The following is a 20,092-nucleotide window of genomic DNA, read 5'->3' on the forward strand; positions in this document are numbered from 1 at the left end:
TCAAGGTCATTTTGTCCTTTTAAAGATACTAAGCAAAATATTTGTTGCAGCAAACTTAATGACTCTTTGGTAAATGATACATTTATAGTGCAGTTTAGGCTGCTCTATCATTTGCAGAGAAAAAGAGATTAATTGACAGGAAAACTACTTGGGCTTTGAAAAAAAAATGTTCAAATATTCAAAGGCTTGTAATGCTTTATTTCGAAAAGCTCCACTGGCTGCCCAGGCTTCCAGCTGTGAGCACAAGGTCCATAAATGAGTAATCTTAGATTTTCAGATAAGGATGTTTAACATAATTCAACCCTCTTAGTTCTCTGACCTTAAACAAATAACTGAAAAAAGTACCAAGATGCTTGCTAATGTAATTGTCTTTTATTCTATTCCTTGTCTCCACTATTTGCAATATATTTCTCCCTGTCGTTTTCAGCTTGTGCCATTTAGAAAAGGGATGTTTCTTTGTGGTTTGAATTGTACTAAAAATCAATGTGGTTGTTTTGGTCCCTAGCAACTTCATTTTATAGACTGTCTTTGCCAAAGTATTTGCCCAGGTGACACTATAATATCCGAGACGACTGTCTCTGATACCCAGGGAATGCATGTGTGTAGATTAACTGCTATTGCTACCTCTGAGAAGAAAATATGACACCAAACTTATTTTTCCCCACTTATGACAAAGCAGTGGTATGTGTGTAATTTTTCAGCTGAAGATTTTTTTTTTTTTTAAAGAGAATGGACACATTTTCAGCCCCTGAAAGGCTATTTCCATTTGATTTGTGGGGGTAAATTGATAATGCATCCACTGAAAGAGTAAGAAGTTTGTGAAATATACTGTCCTCTCACTTCTCCCATGATTGGAGTGAGAGGCTGAATGCTAAGTGGATTCTGTAAGGTATAGTGGCCTGAGAACTTGCCCAAATCCTAGGGAAGGTGATTGCATTGCTTGTTTTGCTATTGATCATAATGCAAAAAGAATCTTGAACATTCAGGCAATTTGAAGCAGCCACTCACAAACATTGTTGAGCAATGAAATGGAAAAAAAGTTGGAAAAAATAAAGATCTAGCTGAATGGTGAACTGAACATTTCCAATCTAGAGTTCTGGCTGCATTTAGAGATGCTGTCAGGCAAGGCCGGTCTGTTAATACTTCAGTCCTCTGGGATGAGCTCCTGCTTACCACTTCATCAGCTATGCTTGACTTGAATGTGAGGAGGTGCCTTTCCTAGGTCTCAGTTTTCTCATCTTAAAAATGAGGAGGTTGAAATTTTATGATTCCCTTAGCTTAGTGGGTCATGCTGCCAAACATTTGCCCATGTAAAGGTTTTATGATGTGCAGCTTTTTTTCTGGTAATAACTAAATATTATTGAAGCTCAGAAAAGCAAAGACCTTGGAACAATGAAGTTTCACTCTTTCTGACTCTGATGTTGAATGTGCCTGATGTGAAATGATTGCAGATGGATAAATGTCTACTCTTGTACAAAAACAGAACCTTCTTTTAAAACATTTAAAACACGTTAGAAGTAATGGTTCAGTGCGAAAACAAGAGCAAAACAGAAAATCTATATACAGATAGAAAGAAGCTGACTTTGTAGAAGTTACGAGTTACCCATGTTCTCTTACTGTATTTTGATGATGTTACTGAAAATGACAATTTTATACTGATATATTAGAAAGATAATTATTGAGCAGCTACTATATGCCTGGTGCTATCAAAAACAGTAGTGATTAAAACAGGCAAAAATCTGGTTATTATAGTGCAGTGGTTGGGTAAACAGATATCCAATATGATTAAAATGTTAGCTGGTGGAAGGAGGTATGAGAAAATAAAACGGCAAAATGGGAGATCTAGGGGTCTAGGGGCTTACCATTTTAAGTAGAATATGCACAGTGATGAATCACTGAAAAGTTAATATTTGAGCAAATCTTGAAGAGCAAGTGGAGTTTTCTCCCAGGGATATCTGGAGGAGGGCAGGATATCCAGGCAGGCAGCTTAGTTAATACAAAGGTGGGCCAGAGCCCAGGGAACTGTGTGGGCAAGGTTGGCTGCAAGGGATTCCAAGAGAGGGGAAATTGGAGGAGAAAGTCAGAAGAGATGGGAGCGGAGGAGTCAGTCCCTCAGGTCCCCATGAATCACTGGTGCATGCTTTCTGTGAAAGGAATCATTGGGAGTCTAGGGACAAGGCAGTGACATGTTATGGATCAATGCCATTCATGTCCCTGTCATCTCCCATTCCATCCTTAATTATACCTCAGTTCCTTTAAGACACCATCATCTCTAACTTTCATTACTTTTATTTTCTACTCCTTTCTCATTTTTATTTTTTTCCTTTTATAGACAATCTTTTGAGTTTTGTAATTTAATTTTATGTTTCAGCATTTCTGCTTCTGCAGTTCTTCATTTCTAAAGTCTTTGTTCTTTAAGTATCTGAGAACTCCTAAAACAAGGCAGTTCTGTTAAATCCTTTAAATTTAATTCTTGCTGCTAGAAATTTTTCTGTGGAACTTCTGTTTCATCTTCAGCAGAAGTGGAGAGATTGCCTCAACCAGATCACCTTATGCTTTCAAAAACTACTGTTCACCATTTTCTGGTTTTCCACATGAAAGAAAAAAATGGGATGGGAAAAAATATGTAAAAGGTTTACTTAAAAAGCCATATGAATGAATTGAGGCAGATATTTATTTTTTTAGAAATCATCAATAACTTTGTTATAGTGAAAGTCCTTAATGCAAAATACGCTCTTTTTAAAATTTGCTTTTATGTAATAGATCTCTTCACTTATATGTTTTCAGACTGTTCCAAGGCACCATTTTGAGAAATTAATGTTTTAATAATTTCTTTATTTAGAATAATTTTAGATTTACAGAGCATTGTGAACTTGCCTACTGTTTGCTGTAACATTGACACCATTCATAACTGTGTACTACAAGTTCTGTTCTGTCTTTAAACTTCCATGTCATTTTAACGATAAAAAATATCCATTCTACCTGTTATGGTTTGGATATGAGTTGTCCCCAAAAAACTCATGTGTGTGTGCAATTCAAGAAACTGTAGAGGAAAAATGCACTAATCAGTTAATTAATCCCCTGATAGGGATTAACTGGGTGGTAACAGTAGGCATGTAGGGTGTGGCTGGAGGAAGTGGGTTCCTGAGGGTTGTGCCTTTGGGGTTTACTTTTTGTCCCTCGTGAGCAGAGTTTTCCTCTTCTTCCTGATGCCAAATCTTGAGCTGATTCCCTCCACCACACCCTCCCACCATAATGTTCTGCCTGGCTGGAGCAATGGAATTGCCATCTATGGACCAAGAACTCTAAACTGTAAACCAAACAAACTTTTCCTCCTCTCCTTGTTCTTGACAGACATTTTGGTCACATCCATGAAAAAGCTGATTAAAACACCACCCCAAGGGTATAAATTCATTCATTCTCACTATCTTTTATATTTTTACATTATATTTTTTATATTTTATATTATATCTTTTATGTTTATAATTTTTGGGTTTTTTTCTATGTAAATCTTCACAAATTCTAGATAGTAATGCTTGGCATGATGTAAGGATTGGAAAGATTTTTTTTTTTTTTTTTACCAAACTGATAATTAATTTTCTAGCATCATTACTGAACAATGCAATCTTTACTATCTTTAACCTTATCTAGTATTTCCAATGTTAATATTAACCGAGGTCAGCAATGGGAATGCTGATATTTTTTCCATGTAAAATACTATTATACAAACTGGTCTCCAAAAAATAAATAAATAAAAGAATATCCCCTACTCACTCTTTAAAAATAAACACATTACAGAAAAAAATTTCAGGTAGTATAAAACATTCCCATATACTCCATATCCTGTTTCAGCTATTAAGACCTTACATTAGTACACTAGTACGTTTGTCACAATTAATGAGCCAATGTGATATATTGTGTTAATAAACTACATATTTCACCAGATTTCCATCACTCTAATGTCTTTTTTATTGTTGTTGTTGTTTCAGGGTCTCAGCCAATGATGTATGTGACATTTATTTTCATGTCTCCTTAAACTTCTCTGGGTTTCAATAATTTCTCAGATTTTCTTTGTTTTGGATGACCTTGATAGTTTTAAGAATAATGGTTAGGGTTTTTTTTTGCATTTGTCTCACTGGCATTTGTCAGATGTTTTTCTCATGATTTGGTTTGTATTTCAGCGAAGTAGTTCACATGTTAAAATACCCTTTTTAGTCACATCATATTCAGAGTATACACTGTCATCATGACATTTCATTGTTAACACCAATGTTGGTCTGGTGGGTGAGGTAGGTTTTGTTGAGTTTCCCTACTATATAGTTACTTTTCCACTGTTTTCTATCTTGTACTCTTCGGAACCAGGTCACCATGTGTAGCCCACACCTAGGAGTGGAGAGTGATCCTTCCTTCTCAAGGGTAATAGCTACATATGTACCAAGAAAGAATTCAAAAGAACTTTTCTCTTCTTCCCCATGACTTTATTTGTTCCATTGCTTATTTATATATGCATGAATGCGTTGATGTTTGTTTTATACTTTGGGTTATGAACAAATACCATTTTATTTATTTTTTTAACTGAAATGATTCCAACTTTGACTATTATGAGCATTTTTATTGGCTTCTTGAGTCAGTCTTTCTGACAGATTCCCATCATTGTGTTTACTTTTTTTTTTTTAAATTCTTCTTAACATTCTCTTTCTATAATTACAAGATTCTGTAAGCTCACTTTGTATGCTTCATGTCCCTGTCATAGAATCAGTATTTCTCCAAGGAAATCTGGCTCCTTTTAATGGACAAGTGAATTTGAAAACATGAATAATGAGTGTCAACTCACATATTTTATAAAGCTTATGTAAGGTAGTTTTTATTCCAGGGTTGTAATGTCTGCTTAACACCAGAAATATCATCAACACAGTTGGCAAAAATAATAGATGAAGAGGCAAAATACAATTCCAGTAGTCTCAGGAAAAAAAAAAAATTAATAAAATGCAGTAGTGGAATCTTATTTCCTTAAGTTGATAAAAGGATGTCCAGTGAAAATCTTCAGTCAACATTGTTCTTAATAATGAAGTATTCAAACATTCCTTTTAAAATCCATAACCAGACTAGGATGTCTCCTGTCACTGCTTCTGTTGAAGTTCTTGTCTTGGCTAGCACAGTAAGGCAAGACGAATAATTGGTATAAGGGTTGAGGGGCAGTTTGTACTATTTGCTGTCAGTCACTCTGTAAACAGAAAAAATCTCAGGGAATCTTTACAGAAGCTTTTGAAGATTGTTGAATGTAAAATGAATGGAAAAAAAAATCAATAGACTTTCTCCTACATCAATCCTTATAAAGTATATTTAAAAAAATATTTAAAACATGGAAAAAATGGATGTAGTAATAAATCTCAGGCAAAATGTTATGAGATACTGATGGAGAAAAATCATTAAAGGGCTTAAAAGGAGACCAAAATTAGTGGAAAATTATGCCATACTTGTGAAAGGGAAGACTCACTACCATGAAGATACCAATCTGAATAATGTATATATATTCAGTGTGATGACAATCAGAATCCCAGCAGGGTTTTCATGGAATTTATCAAGCAAATACAGATACTAACATGAAAAAAAAGTTTCACCATATATGATATGGTTTTAAAGAAAAATAATGCGTATATTGTGTTTTGTCATGCATGAAGATTTATTGCTGAAACAGTGTGATGTTGGGGAAAAGATATTCAAATCAACCCTAGAATAGAATGGAGAGCCTTGAATTATACCTGTGTATATGGGAGATAATGGAAGTAGAATTACAAACTAGGAAGAAGAGAATGGGCAATTTAAAAAGGCCACTGTGGCAATTTATATAGCAGATGGTATAATTTAGTTGCTATCAAATACCATGGAGAAAAGTGAATTTTGTAAAAATCAAAAGTTGGAAAATTAAAAGTGAAAATATATAACTTTTCTGAGTTAACGTAGGGGAATATGAGATGTACAAATAAGAAAGGATTTTTTTAACAAAAGACAAAATGCATAAACCATAATGGGAAAAGATAGATACATCTGAATACATTTGAAATAAAAATGTTTGTTTAAGAAAGATGTCATTAACAAAATGAAAAAATATGATATTTGAAACAGAAGCTAGCAGAGTAGTATGAAGATCAGTAAATGCTGAAAAGTTTCTTGTTCAGAAAAATGCAGATGATAAATTAAAATCCTTTGCCTATCTATTTGGAAAGATTTTTGAAGGTTGAGAACTCCACTAGGCAAGGATATGTAGACATTGAAATTCTTCTGTACTGTTGGTGGACTGTAACTAATTGAAACATTTAGAAGATCCATTTTGTGTTATCTAGTAAAGTTGAAGTCCAAATTGCTTGTGACTTGGAAATTCCATTTTATGTTTCTATACTAGAGAAATTTTTAACATATATACAAAGTAGTTCATAGAAAGGTGTACACTTTAGCTCCATTTTATAAGAAAAAGTAAAAACAATGTCAAGGCCTTTCAGTAGAACAGGACAGTAAACAGATTTATTCAGAGAAATAATATGCAGCTGTTAAAATGAACTAGATATGCATGTGTGTACATGGATAAATGCAAGAAGCATAACATTAAAAAAAGTTTCAGATGTATGGGAATATCATACTTCAAATTTATTATAATGAACACCTTAGGGAGGAGAGGTCTTAAGTTGTATCGATTTATTTAATAAAGTACATACCATGATTTTTAAAAAAATATGGTAACACTGGATGGAATAACGTGGTATTGCATTTTCTGAAATACTATCTGAATTTTAAAAATAATTTATCACTAATGATCATAAGTGAATTTAGACTAAAATATTGAAGTTAAAAATAGTACCATCAACAGAATGATGGGAGTAATAATAAGAAGATATTAGAAGATGTGTTATTTCTATGACCTGGACATGGCAAATACATGTCTGAGCATAACTGCGGCATCATAAACTGAAGGTAAAAGATGGAGATCAGCCAGAGAAGGTGATAACTTCTATCATACAAAAGGTTAAATAACATGAAATTAAATGCCATTTTTATTGCAACATATAAAATCAACAAAAGGAGATAAAATACTAGTAATTTGTAGAGAAATCCACAGAATAATGCTGTGGATTATTTAGCTGAATTAGTGCAATATTAAACTGTGCTTGAAAAGGTGGATGGCCTTGGAAACTTCAGATTGCCCCGGGATTCTTTCAAGGATATAATTAGTTGTCAAAGATAACATTACTATGTAGCACTCCCCTGTCCAGGTCAGGTAACACCTGGAATACCCCAGGTCCACCATGATATTTAGGGAAATTTCTACCTTTTTTCCAATTCAGCTTTTAGATTCTACCAGAAATATGGAAGCAACAGTTATAAATATATATGCCCCAAACAATGGAGCATCTGTGTTCACCAATCAAACTCTTCTGAAGTTCAAGAGTCAAATAGACCACAGCACAATAATTCTGGGTGACTTTAACATACCTCTTTCACCACTGCATAGATCTTCCAAACAAAAGCTAAACAAAGAAACTATAGAATTCAATAATACAATCAATAACTTAGACCTAACTGATATATATATAAAGTATATTATCCATCAATGAGTGAATACACTTTCTTCTCAGCAGCACATGGATCCTTCTCTAAAATATGTCATATATTATGCCACAAAGCTACTCTTAGTAAATACAAAAAAGGTAGAGATACTACTCTGCATTCTATCAGACCACAATGGAATGAAATTAGAAATCAATGATAAAATAAAAAATAAAAGATATTCCAACACCTGGAGACTATATAATATGCTATTGAATGAACAATGGGTTACAAAAGACATCAAGAAGGAGATTAAAATATTTGAATTTTTTTAATTGAATGTTCCATTCATTTTCCAACAGGACAGAAGTTTCAGAAGACAATTTATTTCAGCAAAGAGTCTCATAGTTCTGGTGGCTAGAATGGCTTTGTTTTATGTTTGAAGTAGGGTGAAGGTGAGAAAGGACACCATGAAGCATGACACTCTCCTTTTGTTATTCTTTAAAAACCTGAAGTAAAATTTCAAAGTCAGATGCAAATGTCTTAACTATGTAATTTGGTTAGTTTAGATTCACGGCGACACCCACAGCCTGATGGAGGTGTAGAATATTTTCATCACCAAAGGTGCCTTTTCACTCTTGTCTTGTCAATCCTACCTCCACCTCTGCATAATTAATTATTGATACACTTTATGTAATGCCTGTATTCATTCTGGCTTCTCTTGAATTCTATGTAACTGGTACTGTACGATTTTCTTTCATGTCTGCATGCTGTATTTCAATATAATGTTGTTGAGATTCATGCATGTTTTTTGTTTATTAGTAGTTTTTTTTTTTTTTTTAAACAACAGCTTAGTAGTACTTCATTGTATGAAAATACCACAGTTTATTTATCTGTTTTCTTTTGGAAAGATATTTGAGTTGTTTCCACCTTTTTTGAATAAGGTAATTATGAAATTCTTGGGCAATACTATTTGTGGATCTATCAGTCCATTATTGAATATATGATTTGTAAATATGTTCTCCTATTTCTTTTCACTTTTTTGATGGTGTCCTTTAAAAACACTGAACTTTTTTTTTTTTTAATTTAGAATAGCTCTGATTTCTTTTCTTTCCTTTTTTTTTTTTAACTTTACTTTTGGTAGTTTATTTAAGAAGGCATTGCCCAACCCATGGTCACAAAGATTTTCCTATAAGGTTATGGTTTCAATCCTTTTATTTACATCTGTGATACACTTGGAGTTTTGTATGTGATTTGAAGAGTCTGACCTCACTTTTTTGCATGGGGTTGTCCATTTGGCCTAGCACAATTTGTTAGAAAGACTGGGTTTTTCCTTTGAATTATATTGGTGTCATGTTGAAAATCAATTGACATGAATACAAAGGTTTATTTCTGTGGGTTTCTACTGATCTGTCAATCTCTCCTATGCCATTAGCATATTGCCTTGATTGCAATAGTAATCAAGTAACACAAGTACCACTGTGTAATAAGTTTTGAAATTGAAGTGTGTGTCCCCCATTTGTTCTTCCCTCTCCTAAGGTTTGATGGTTATTCTAGGCCCTTTGCATTTCCACAGGAGTTTTAGCATCAAATTGTTGATGTCAGTGGGAAAAAGTCAACTGGAGTTTCGACAGGAATTGCATTGAATCGATCCTATTAATTTTGATCCAGTTTAATTGATTCTTGGGTTTCAGGTGAATGAAATCTAAAGTACGTGCTCTTTTGTGTCTTAAATCTTCCACATTGCATAATGTGGAGATTTATTCACGTCATTATATCTATTTATGGTTCATTCCTTTACTTTGCTGAGTAGTGTTGCATTTTTAATCTATTCTATTGATACAAATCCATTTAAATATTTTCCAGTTTCTAGCTATTAAGAATTAAGCTATTATGAATACTTTATGCAGGGAATCATGATGGTAGGGCAGTGGAGATTGGACCCTGGGCCTCCCACATGCTAGGTAAATGCTCTACACTGAGTTATATCCCCACCCCAAATTGTTGAATCTTAGGGTAAATGTAGGTTTATCTTTAAAAGAAACAGCTCTTCTGTATTCCAAAGTATTCTGTTTTACATTGCTACCAGCAAAATGAAAGAGATTTTGTTGGTTTTGTTGCCAACATTTGAAATCATCAGTCCATTTGACTTTGGCCATTGTAGTTTATATGTAAGGTGATCTTGTTGTGTTTTGATGTGCTCTGCCTATATGGTAAAATATATGAGCATATTTTCATCCACTTACTGCCCATTTAAAATGAAAATATTATAATTATTGTATCCATTTTCTTTTTGACAGATATTTTTGTTGTTTCTACTCTTTATGAATATGGTAGCTGTGAAATTCTTGGCCATACTTTATGTGAATATTACAGTCAATTATTAGATAAATGATTTGTAATTATTTTCTCCCATTTGGTTGGTTTTTCTTTTCACTTTTTTTCCCATGGTGTCCTCTTAAAAAACTAAGGATTATTTTTTTAATTTTGAAAAAGCTCCAATTTTTCCCACTGTTTTACTTTTTTAAAAAAATTTTTTTTAGTTATAGGCACAATACCTCTATTTTATTTGTTTATTTTTATGTGGTGTTGAGGATTGAACCCAGCACTTCGCACGTGCTAGATGAGGGCTCTACTGCTGAGCCACAACCCCAGCCCCCACCATTGTTTTACTTTTGATAAATTATTTAAGAAGGCATTGTTTAACACAGGGTCAAAAAGATCTTCCTTTTAGGTTATGGCTTTAGTCCTTATATGTACATTTCTGGTCTATTTTGAGTTTTTAATGTGTGACTCTGCTAAATTCTTTTGCATGCTCAGGGGGGTTCTTTTCTCTTTTAGTTGTGAGTTTTTTTTAATATATATTTTCAATACTTGTGAAAATATGTCTTGCTAACTTCTTCCTGTTCTTTGCTTTGCCTATCCATTTAAAATAATGGTGTCTTTTGATGACCTGAAGTATTTAAATATTGAAGATCTATTACTTGTTCTTTGACAATTAGTGCTTTCTGTATTTTAAGAATTTTTACCTATTGCATGTTTATAAAAATGTTATTTTGCATTTTTTTCTATAAGCTTTATAGTTTTGGGCTGGGAACTATAGCTCAGTTGGTAGAGTGCTTGCCTCGCATGCACAAGGCCCTGGGTTTAAACCCCAGCACCACCACCACACACACACACACACACACACACACACACACACACACACAGCTTTATAGTTTTGGATGTTATATGTAGATACATGATCCAGTGGGACTTAATGTTTTCTATGATGTGGGTCCAGTTTTGTCATTATTAAAATTACAGACACTCACATATGCTTGTATACTTTTCTAAAAAAAAAAAAAAAATAACTTCCTTTCATGGATCTTCTTGGTAACTTGTTGAAAACCATTTGCCTCTATGTGTAAAAATTTATATTTGAACTCTCACTTTTATTATTTGTAGCTATTTTTGTATCCTGTACAAATAACATATTGTATGATTATCATGATTTTTATAAGATTTCAAATAAGGTTGTATAAGTCTTTCAACTCTGTTCTCTTCCTAAGACATTTTTACTGTTCTAAGTCCCTTTGATTTCCATGTCAATATTGGAATCAGGTTGTCAATTTCCTTAAAATGTGTCCTGTGATTTTTGTTTATAATAGCATTGAATCTTCAGATCAATGTGAGCAGAAGTGATATCTCACAGTATCAAATTTTCAATCCTTAAACATGATGTAAACCACCATTTATTTAGATCTTCCTTAGTATTTTTTAAAGAAATTTTTTAGTTGTAAAATGGACACAGTACTTTTATTTTATTTATTTTTATGTGGTGTTCAGGATTGAACCCACACGTGTGAGACAAGCGTTCTACTGCTGAGCCAAAACCCCTGCCCCTTCCTTTATATCTTTGAGCAATATTTTCTAGTTGTCTGGAGATCTTGAACTTCATATTTTTAAACTTAACTCTACTTATTTTATGTTCATTGATGTTAATAGATGAAACTTTTTGCAAATTTTGTTTTAAGTTATTTGTTGGTAGTTCTTTTGAGAACATCAAAAATTGTTCCACTCTCTTGTAGCTTTAATAAGTTCTAATGAGAAACTCATGGTCATTAGAATCGCACCTCAATTTCTATTTCTGACATTCTTGGGATTATTATTATTTTGTCTTTAGTTTTCTGCATTGTGATTATGATGTGCTTGGATGTAGATTTCTTTGAAATTATCCTGTCTTGGGGCTCACTGAGCTCTTGAATCAGAGTTTCTCTTTCATCAAATTATTTCTTCAAATATATGCATATTTATTCCACACCTTTTTGCCTTTCTAAAATTCTAATGTTACAAAAGCTAGACTTGATATTTCAAGAATATTTCCTGCGTTTCTTGATTTTTTTCTTTCTTTGTAACATTGGATAAATTTTGTTAATAACTTTCATATTCATTGATTCTTGATCATTTACATTCCACTACTGAATCCGACTAGTGTCTATTTTATTTTGATTTTTTTTCCTGTTTTTCAATTTTAATGATTTCCTTTGTTCTGTTTCTTTGCTAATATCTTCTGTGTTAACAGTTTGCACTTCTTGTTAAAAGAAGTTATAATTTCTTCTCTAAAGGAAGGTTTTTTTTAAAAAAAAAATCCTTTATTTAAAAATATTCTATGATCTCTGCTTAGTATCTGTTGATTGACTTTTTTGTTCCCTCATGAGTTAAGATTTCCTGAGTTCTTCAATGGTGAGTAATTCTGTGCTGTCTGCCAGGCATTTTGAATGTTACATCATGAGATTTTACATCAGAGAATTCTGAGTTGATGTTTTAGCTGGCAGTTGACCAGGTTGGACTCAGCCTCAGGCTCTGACCTGCCCTCTGTGGGCCATGTTCCTGGGTTTACCTTTCACAGTGTTCACAGTACTGATTGGATTCGGCTTTGGTCCTTGTAGCTCAATCTTCATAGTCAGCGCAGGCTGTTTAGATCACATCTATGCATGTATAGCTGAGAGGTGAGCATAGATGTTCATCACAGTGTTGTAGAATTGTTCCTTGGGCTCTTCTGCCACCCTGTGACCTGGCTTTTTTTTTTTTTTTTTAACCTTCCTGGAGCCTCTCTTCGTAATCCCATCCAGAAACCTGGGGCTTTACTTTGCCTTCTCATTACCTCCCATGAATGCACCTATGTGTGTAGCTCAGCAGTCAGAAGAGAGGAGAAGATAACAATAGGTCTACACCTCTCACTTTTGTAATCACAACTTTCTGAAAAGCACCTTCAGAGCTTTAAGTAGTTAATCTTAGTGACCCTCCTTTTGCTGTCACCATCAGTGCAGAAAAGGGCTGGGAAAGGGAGAAAGGGAAACAAACAAACAAAAAACTAGTTACAGTATGTCCTCAGTCCTTATGATCCCTTAAGCTCTCTCACCTGCTTCTCAGAGTAGATAAGGAGCTGCTCCTGGAGCTGCTTCTGTCCACACCTGGTGTAAGATTCTGAGACTTGGCCCATATATGAGCCCAGGCAAGGGGATACCAGAGAGGGGAAAGATGGTGAACTCATGGCTAGCTCAGGGAACTCTTAATTCTGTTCTCCGTCTTGAGTATGCCTGCTACCATTTATTTTCAGAGGCCTTAGAAGGGCCAGGCATGCAGCTCTGTAGTAGAGTGCTTGCCTAGCATGTGTGAGGACCTGGGTTCAATCTCCAGCACCACAAAACAAAGCAAGGTCCTTAGAAAGCTGTTCAGTGCATCCCGTCAAGGATTTATATTTGTGTTCGGTGGGAGAGACAGCCTGAAGTGTGCTTGCTCCATCAGTCCTGGAAGCAGAACCCTCAAATGATTCTTAGGCAGGATCAGGACCTCTCCTTCAGCCAGGCTTGGAATCTGAACATGATAAGGACCCTGGAGAATGCCTTGGCTTTAACCAGAAGACCTCATTGTAAACATGGGAGCCCTCATAAGCTCTGCTATACAAGCGCTCCTGATGGCATTTTGGGAATTCACTTCCAAGTTCTCTTTGCTGTCAGTCCCACTGCCAGATTTTCTGTGCCTCAAGGACTGTTCCCTGATGCCCTCTGAGCAGCATTAAAGACGTAGACGTGTCATCAGTGAGGACATCAGGTGCTGTGTGCCCAGGCTCTTTAGAAAGCTCTGTGCATATGCTCCTCACAGCAGCTCCCTCTTGGGTCTCCTGGATCCTTCCTCAGTGGCCTCCCGTTCCTGCCTCTGTCTACTGGAAGCCTCTAATACTTCAGGAGTTTTTTTTTTAATAGCTTTGCCCTTAGCTTTCCATGGCCGCTACGCTCACACTGTGGTGGGGTTCTCTCTTCACTCTCTCTCTGGCTTATCATTTATTTCCAGGTGAAGATTCAGTGAAAGGCCATTGCCAAAAAACAAAAAAAAAAAGAAAGAAAGAAAGAAAAAGAAAAGACAGATAGATGCTGAGTTGGAGCTTCCTAGGGATTCTGAGTAAAATCACCAGCATGTTCAACCTCGAAGCTTTTTATAAAAAGTTTGTCTAATATTTATTTGCTAACTCCTGTTCATTGCAGTTTCTATTCTATGGTCCTACTCAGGCTCTCTTTCTTTTCTGGGGCAGGGGGAGGATTCATTGGTTTCTGGGTTTCACATCATTTATGTTTCTTAATGGCTTTAGTCCTCTCGTGGGGTTTTAAAATTCATAATACCATATCAGCCTGGTTTTCATTGCTACAATGGATGCAATGTTTTCTTGAGGCTTTCTCCATCCTCAGCTAAATTCGACTTTATCCCTCTCAGTATTTTGCCACTATTTGAGCACTATTTCTTTTTTTTTTTTTTTATTGATTATTTATCGCATTACATAGTTCATGATATATCATCTTTCATACATTAGACTCAAATTGTGCTTTGAACTCCCATTTTCACCCCAAATACAGATTTAAAATTATAAGAGGTTATGAGGGGCAAGGGGGAGGGAAAAAAAAAAGGGAGAGAATTGAACAACAGCAGGGGAGGTAGAGAGCACTATTTCTTGAGCAGAACTCCCTATCAGTGTTCACTTGCCTTAGCACATTTGTCACGAATTCTTTTTTCCCCTAATGTTACTAAAATCCAGTTTTTAACACGTGATTCTCATGGTATCTCAAGGAGCAGTGATAAGACCACCATTCAAGTATGATTGTGTTGATTTCCACACTGGTTAGTTTCCACCCTCACCTTCTCCACTCTTCAGAGGCTTGGAGGAGGAATATGTCCCCCTAAGATTTATGGGGAACTATTTTCAGATGCCTTTGGTTAGTGGTTAATAGTGATTCAAGTGGAGGACTGAGTGAAGTAAAAGCAAAACATGACTCGTTTGTGCCAGTTTTCACGCTCGTTCTATAGAGCCTTTTGCCTTCAAGGAAGCTGCACTGTAAAAGATTCCAGTTGGTTATTCGCAGGACATCCCAGCAAGTGCTTCCACTGGGCCCTTGGAACTCTGTGTCATCCAATAACCACACCTTCTGAAACTTCACATTGTGTGTTTTGACAGCAACATTTTTCAGAAGGCCCTCATTTCTTTGAACTCCTCACCTGAGGGTGTCTTGATTTAAAAGGGTGACTTGCGTTATCCTGACAGTCTCACACAGTGTGAGAGGAAGTGGTGTGAGGCAGCTTTGTACTGTTTGGTCACTGCTTCTGAAATTAGCCTTCAGCTCTTAATGTCTGGAGTATACAGTGTGAAAAGCAAGAGCTTAAGTAAACTGGAAACCTCAGCATCTTGCATACCTTTCCTAGTGATTGGGGGTACATGCACTTACATCATAAGACTGAAGAGTCTTTTCTATTAGTTGTATAACTTTGCTTGACAAATAAAAAACTTAATGGTGAGAGAGGGTGCTTTGTTTTTTCCACATGTACCAGTTAATAATCAGATGTCTAGGACCTGTCCATACTGCAGTGATCTCTTTTACCTCTTTAATTTCTGGGTCTGTGGGTGCATTCTTTTTTAGAAACATACACCTACATAACTGGCACATGGACCTAGCTATAAAATTAAATTTTAGTATTGGCATAAATATGAATAAGATTCCAGATGTGGAGAAAGAGAAAGAGAATGTGAATATGAGAAAAGATATTAATCATTGGAAGTGCAAGAGAAAATTTAACCTGTAAATTCAAGAAATAAAACCTTCACATTGGAAACCTTAGTATGGTAAATGTGCTTAGTAAGTGTAGGATCAGAGAGTAGTAGATGCCCATTCTGTATATAACGCAGAATAAGAGAGAGTAAGAGGTCCCAAACTTAAGGGACTGATTTGCAGGTCCCTGATTCTAAATACTGCCCCTGCCTTTCACAGGCTGACTCCTCTTATCCAAAATGTTTGAGACCAAAATGTTGAAGATTTTGGAATTTTTAAGAGTTTTAACTACTTACATCCCTAAATTACAAATAAAAAATACTCCCCAAACCAGAATGTTCTAGATGCTCAAAAATTTTTGGAACATTGCGGATTTCAGATTTTAGATTGAGGTGCTCAACCTATATCTAGAGTAAGATGCATTTTAAAGGTTTGTGATGGAGGAAAGTATTTTTTCAATCACTAGATAAAAAGTTTATTCTATTAGAATTACAGCATTATATTTTCTGAACCAGCAGTTTGTTGCTTGCATATGTGTAGTCTGAGTTATAAAGCTGTGAATTTGGATCAATTTTAGGTATAGGATAACTAAATTCAAACCATTTTTAGTCAGAGAAAATGTGGCCTTTAGTTTCCATTAGTGGGGGGTGAGTAGAAAAAGGAGACTGAAAGAAATTGTCATTTTATGTTTATCTGAGTAGATGCTAAGAATATTGTTTATATGCATGTGTATGGGTGCACTTGTTCAAAAATGTGTATTAAATTTAAGAGCAGTGAATTCACTGTCAGGTTGTCCTTAGCAACAGTAGCCTAGCCACCAAGCCAATTTTAAGTAGCAAAACATCAGTGTCCTTAATTTTTTACTAAAATATACTAATATTTTACAGAAACCATCTTTTCAAATATAATTTGGAATTAAATGAGAAATTTCCTTTTTATACTACAGACAAGATACGTCCAAGTGACAGGGAGTGCTATGTCATGTGGTACTTGTTTCTTCTATTTTTTTAAAGAGAGTGAGAGAGAGAGAGAGAGAGAATTTTAATATTTATTTTTTAGTTTTCGGCGGACACAACATCTTTGTTTTGTATGTGGTGCTGAGGATCGAACTCGGGCCGCACGCATGCCAGGCGAGCGCGCTACCGCTTGAGCCACATCCCCAGCCCTATTTTTTTTTTTTTAAGGAAGCATTGTGCGTTTTCTGTAATGGCTGTGCTTATTTATACTCCCACCAACAGTATCCAAGGGCTCACTTATCAATACACTCTTACTAATAGTGGTTATCTTTTGAAAGTAGACTTCCTCACCAGGGCAAGGTGATATCTTCTCATGACTTTGGTCTACTTTTCCTTAATGACTGGTGATGTTTAACCTTTTTTCTCCTCCTGTATCTTATCCAAAATGTTTGTGACCAAGAGGTTTAACATTTTTATGTCATCTTTGGAGAAAGTCTATTCAGACCCTTTCTCATTTTTCAGCCATTTTATTATTTTATTTTGCTTTGCTGTTGATTTCAGTTTATTTTACTTTATATTATTGATTAATTTTTATTTGCCTATAAACCCCTTAATGGCTGGTGTGTAAATATCTTCTGTCAACTGGAGGCTGCCATTTCATTCAGCCAATTGTTTCTTTGTTGTGAAGAACTGTTTTAGTTCATGTCTTCTCACTTGTTTGTATGTGCTTTGATTGCCTGAACTTCTGGTGTGATACTAAAACCAACAAATGAAAATCCATCGCCAATGCCAGTATTAATGAGAATTTTTCCCAGTATTTTCTTCTGAGTTCTTTCATTTCATATTTTACATGTACGTTTTTTTAAAAAAATAATTAATTTATTTTTTGTTTTTTAAATTTGTTCTAATTATTTATACATGACGGTAGAATGTGATTTGACACTTTGTACACAAATGGAGCACGACCTCTCATTCCTCTGACTGTACATGGTGCAGTCACACCACTAGTGTAATCCTACATATACAAAGGGTAATAATATCTGTCTCATTCTACAGTCTTTCCCATCTCCACAGCCCCACTCTCTCCTGATTCCCCTCTCTCCAATCCAGAGTTCCTTTATTCTTCCCTATGCCCCCCATTATGGATAAGCATTCGCTTATGGGAGAAAACATTCAACCTTTGGTTTTCGGGGTTTAGCTTATTTCTCTTAGTATGATATTTTCTAGCTCCATCCATTTACCTGCATATGCCATAATTTCATTATTCTTTAAGGCTGCATAATATCCCATTCTGCATCTGTACCACATTTTCTTTATTCATTCATGTACTGAAGGGCATCCATAGTTTTGCTATTGTGAATTGAGCTGCTATAAACATTGATGTGGCTGCATCACTGTAGTAATCTGATTTTAAGTCCTTTGGGTACAGATAAAGGAGTGGGTCAAATGTTAGTTTCATTCCAAATTTACTGAGGAATTTCCACACTGGTTTCCATAATGGTTGCACCAGTTTGCAGTTCCACTAGCAATGTATATGTGTACATTTTTCCCCATATCCTTGCCAATACTTATTATTGCTTGTGTTCTTGATAATTGCCATTCTGACTAGAGTGAGATGAAGTCTTAGAGTTATTTTGATTTGCGTTTCTCTAATTGCTAGTGAAGGTGACCATTTTTTCATATGTTTGTTGATTGATGGTATTTATTCTTCTGTGAAGTGTCTGGTCAGTTCCTTAGCCCATTTATTAATTGTTGTTGTTGTTGTTGTTACCAGGGATTTAACTCAGGGTCACTCAACCACTGAGCCACATCCCCAGCTCCCCAGCCCTATTTTGTATTTTATTTAGAGACAAGATCTCATTGAGTTGCTTAGAGCCTCACTGTTGCTGAGACTGGCTTTGAACTCATGATCCTCCTGCCTCAGCTTCTTGAGCCACTAGGATTAGGTTATTTATTTTTTTGGTGTTAAGTTTTTTCAGTTCTTTTTTTTTTTTTTTTTTTTTTTTTTTTTTGTGGTGCTGAGGATTAAACCCATGGCCTTGTGCATGCAAGGTAAGCCTTCTCCCAACTGAGCTATATCCCCAGCCCCTCAGTTCTTCATATATCCTGGAGATTAGTGCTCTATCTGTGATAAAGATTTTTCCCCCATTCTGTGGGCTGTCTCTTCACATTATTATTTCCTTTGCTGAGAAAAGCTTTTTAGTTTGAATCCATCCTATTTATTGATTCTTGATTTTACTTCTTGTGCTTTGGGAGTCTTGTTAAGAAAGTCAGGTCCTAAGATGATGTAATGAAGATTTGGTTCTACTTTTTCTTCTGTTTTTGCAGTGAGAGATAGAGGTTTAGTTTCGTTTTGCTATTTATGGATTTCTAGTTTTCTCAGCACCATTTGTTGAATAGACTACTTTTCTCAATGTATGTTTTTGGCGATTCATTTTTTTAATCAATTATTTTCAGTTTAGGGATCTTTCTTTAACCATTCCATCAGGACAGGTGTGACACAATTTTTTTTTCAGTTTTCCTTCATCTGAGAATTTATTGATTTCCCTTCATTTCTGTGGGTTTTTGGCTGGTTTTGCAGTGCTGGATTTGACAGTACTGATTTTACGGCACTTGAAAAATATGCCACTTCCTCCTAGCCACCAAGGTTTCTAATGAGAAACTTGTTGTTGCTCTAATTATTTTACCTATGTTTATCTTAACATTGGTTTCCTCACTACTCTCTCTCTCTCTCTCTCTCTCTCTCTCTCTCTCTATATATATATATATATATATATATATATATATATATATATATATATTTGTTCTTCATTTTTAGAAGTTTGACTGTGTTGTATCTTGATACTGACTTCTTTGGGTTTATCTATCTGGGGTTTACTCTGTTTTTTAGGATTATGTATTTTGTCAAATTTGCATTTACATTTATTATTTCTTTGAGTATTTCTTCAGCCCCTCTCTCCTCTCTTTCATGAGCTCTGAGCCATGACGAGGACATGACTTTGTTTTAGTTACATAAACCCGTGAGGCTCTGTTGATTATTATTTTTTTAAGCATAATTGCACTTTTCCATTCAGATTGTGTATTTTGTATCGCTCTATGTTCAGATAAACGGATTCTAATCTCTTTTCCTCCATTCTGCTCTTGAACCCTTTCATTGGCTTTTTTTTTTTCAGCTCTTGAATTTTTCAGTGCTAGATTTCCATTTGATTCATATTTTTAATTTCTTTGTTGAGACATCCTATTTCTTTGCTAATAAGGACTTCTGATTTTCATTTAATTATGAGCGTAACTACTCACTGAAACATTTTTTCATGACCACTTCAAAATTTTTGTCAGATAATTCTAACATCTCTCTCGTCTTGGAGTTGGGATTGATTTCATTTTATTTTTTTCATTCAGTTTGAGATCTTAGTTAGTTTTTTTTTTTTTTTTTGCATGACAAGTGGTTTGCTTTTTTATTTGCTTTTTTTTTTTTTTTTTTTGACAGATAGCTGGACCTTTGGGGTATTGTATTAG

General features: G+C 35.0%; 1 protein-coding gene across 1 annotated transcript in view; it reads left to right on the forward strand.

Moving 5' to 3' along the window:
• NCKAP5 (NCK associated protein 5) overlaps window positions 1-20,092 on the forward strand; it is an 858,948-nt gene that overhangs the window by 342,643 nt on the left and 496,213 nt on the right. The gene's annotated exons all lie outside the window — the stretch shown is intronic.

This window comes from Spermophilus citellus, assembly GCF_964194105.1.
Source record: "Spermophilus citellus genome assembly, chromosome: 11".
In the NCBI taxonomy this organism is placed as follows: Eukaryota; Metazoa; Chordata; class Mammalia; order Rodentia; family Sciuridae; genus Spermophilus; species Spermophilus citellus.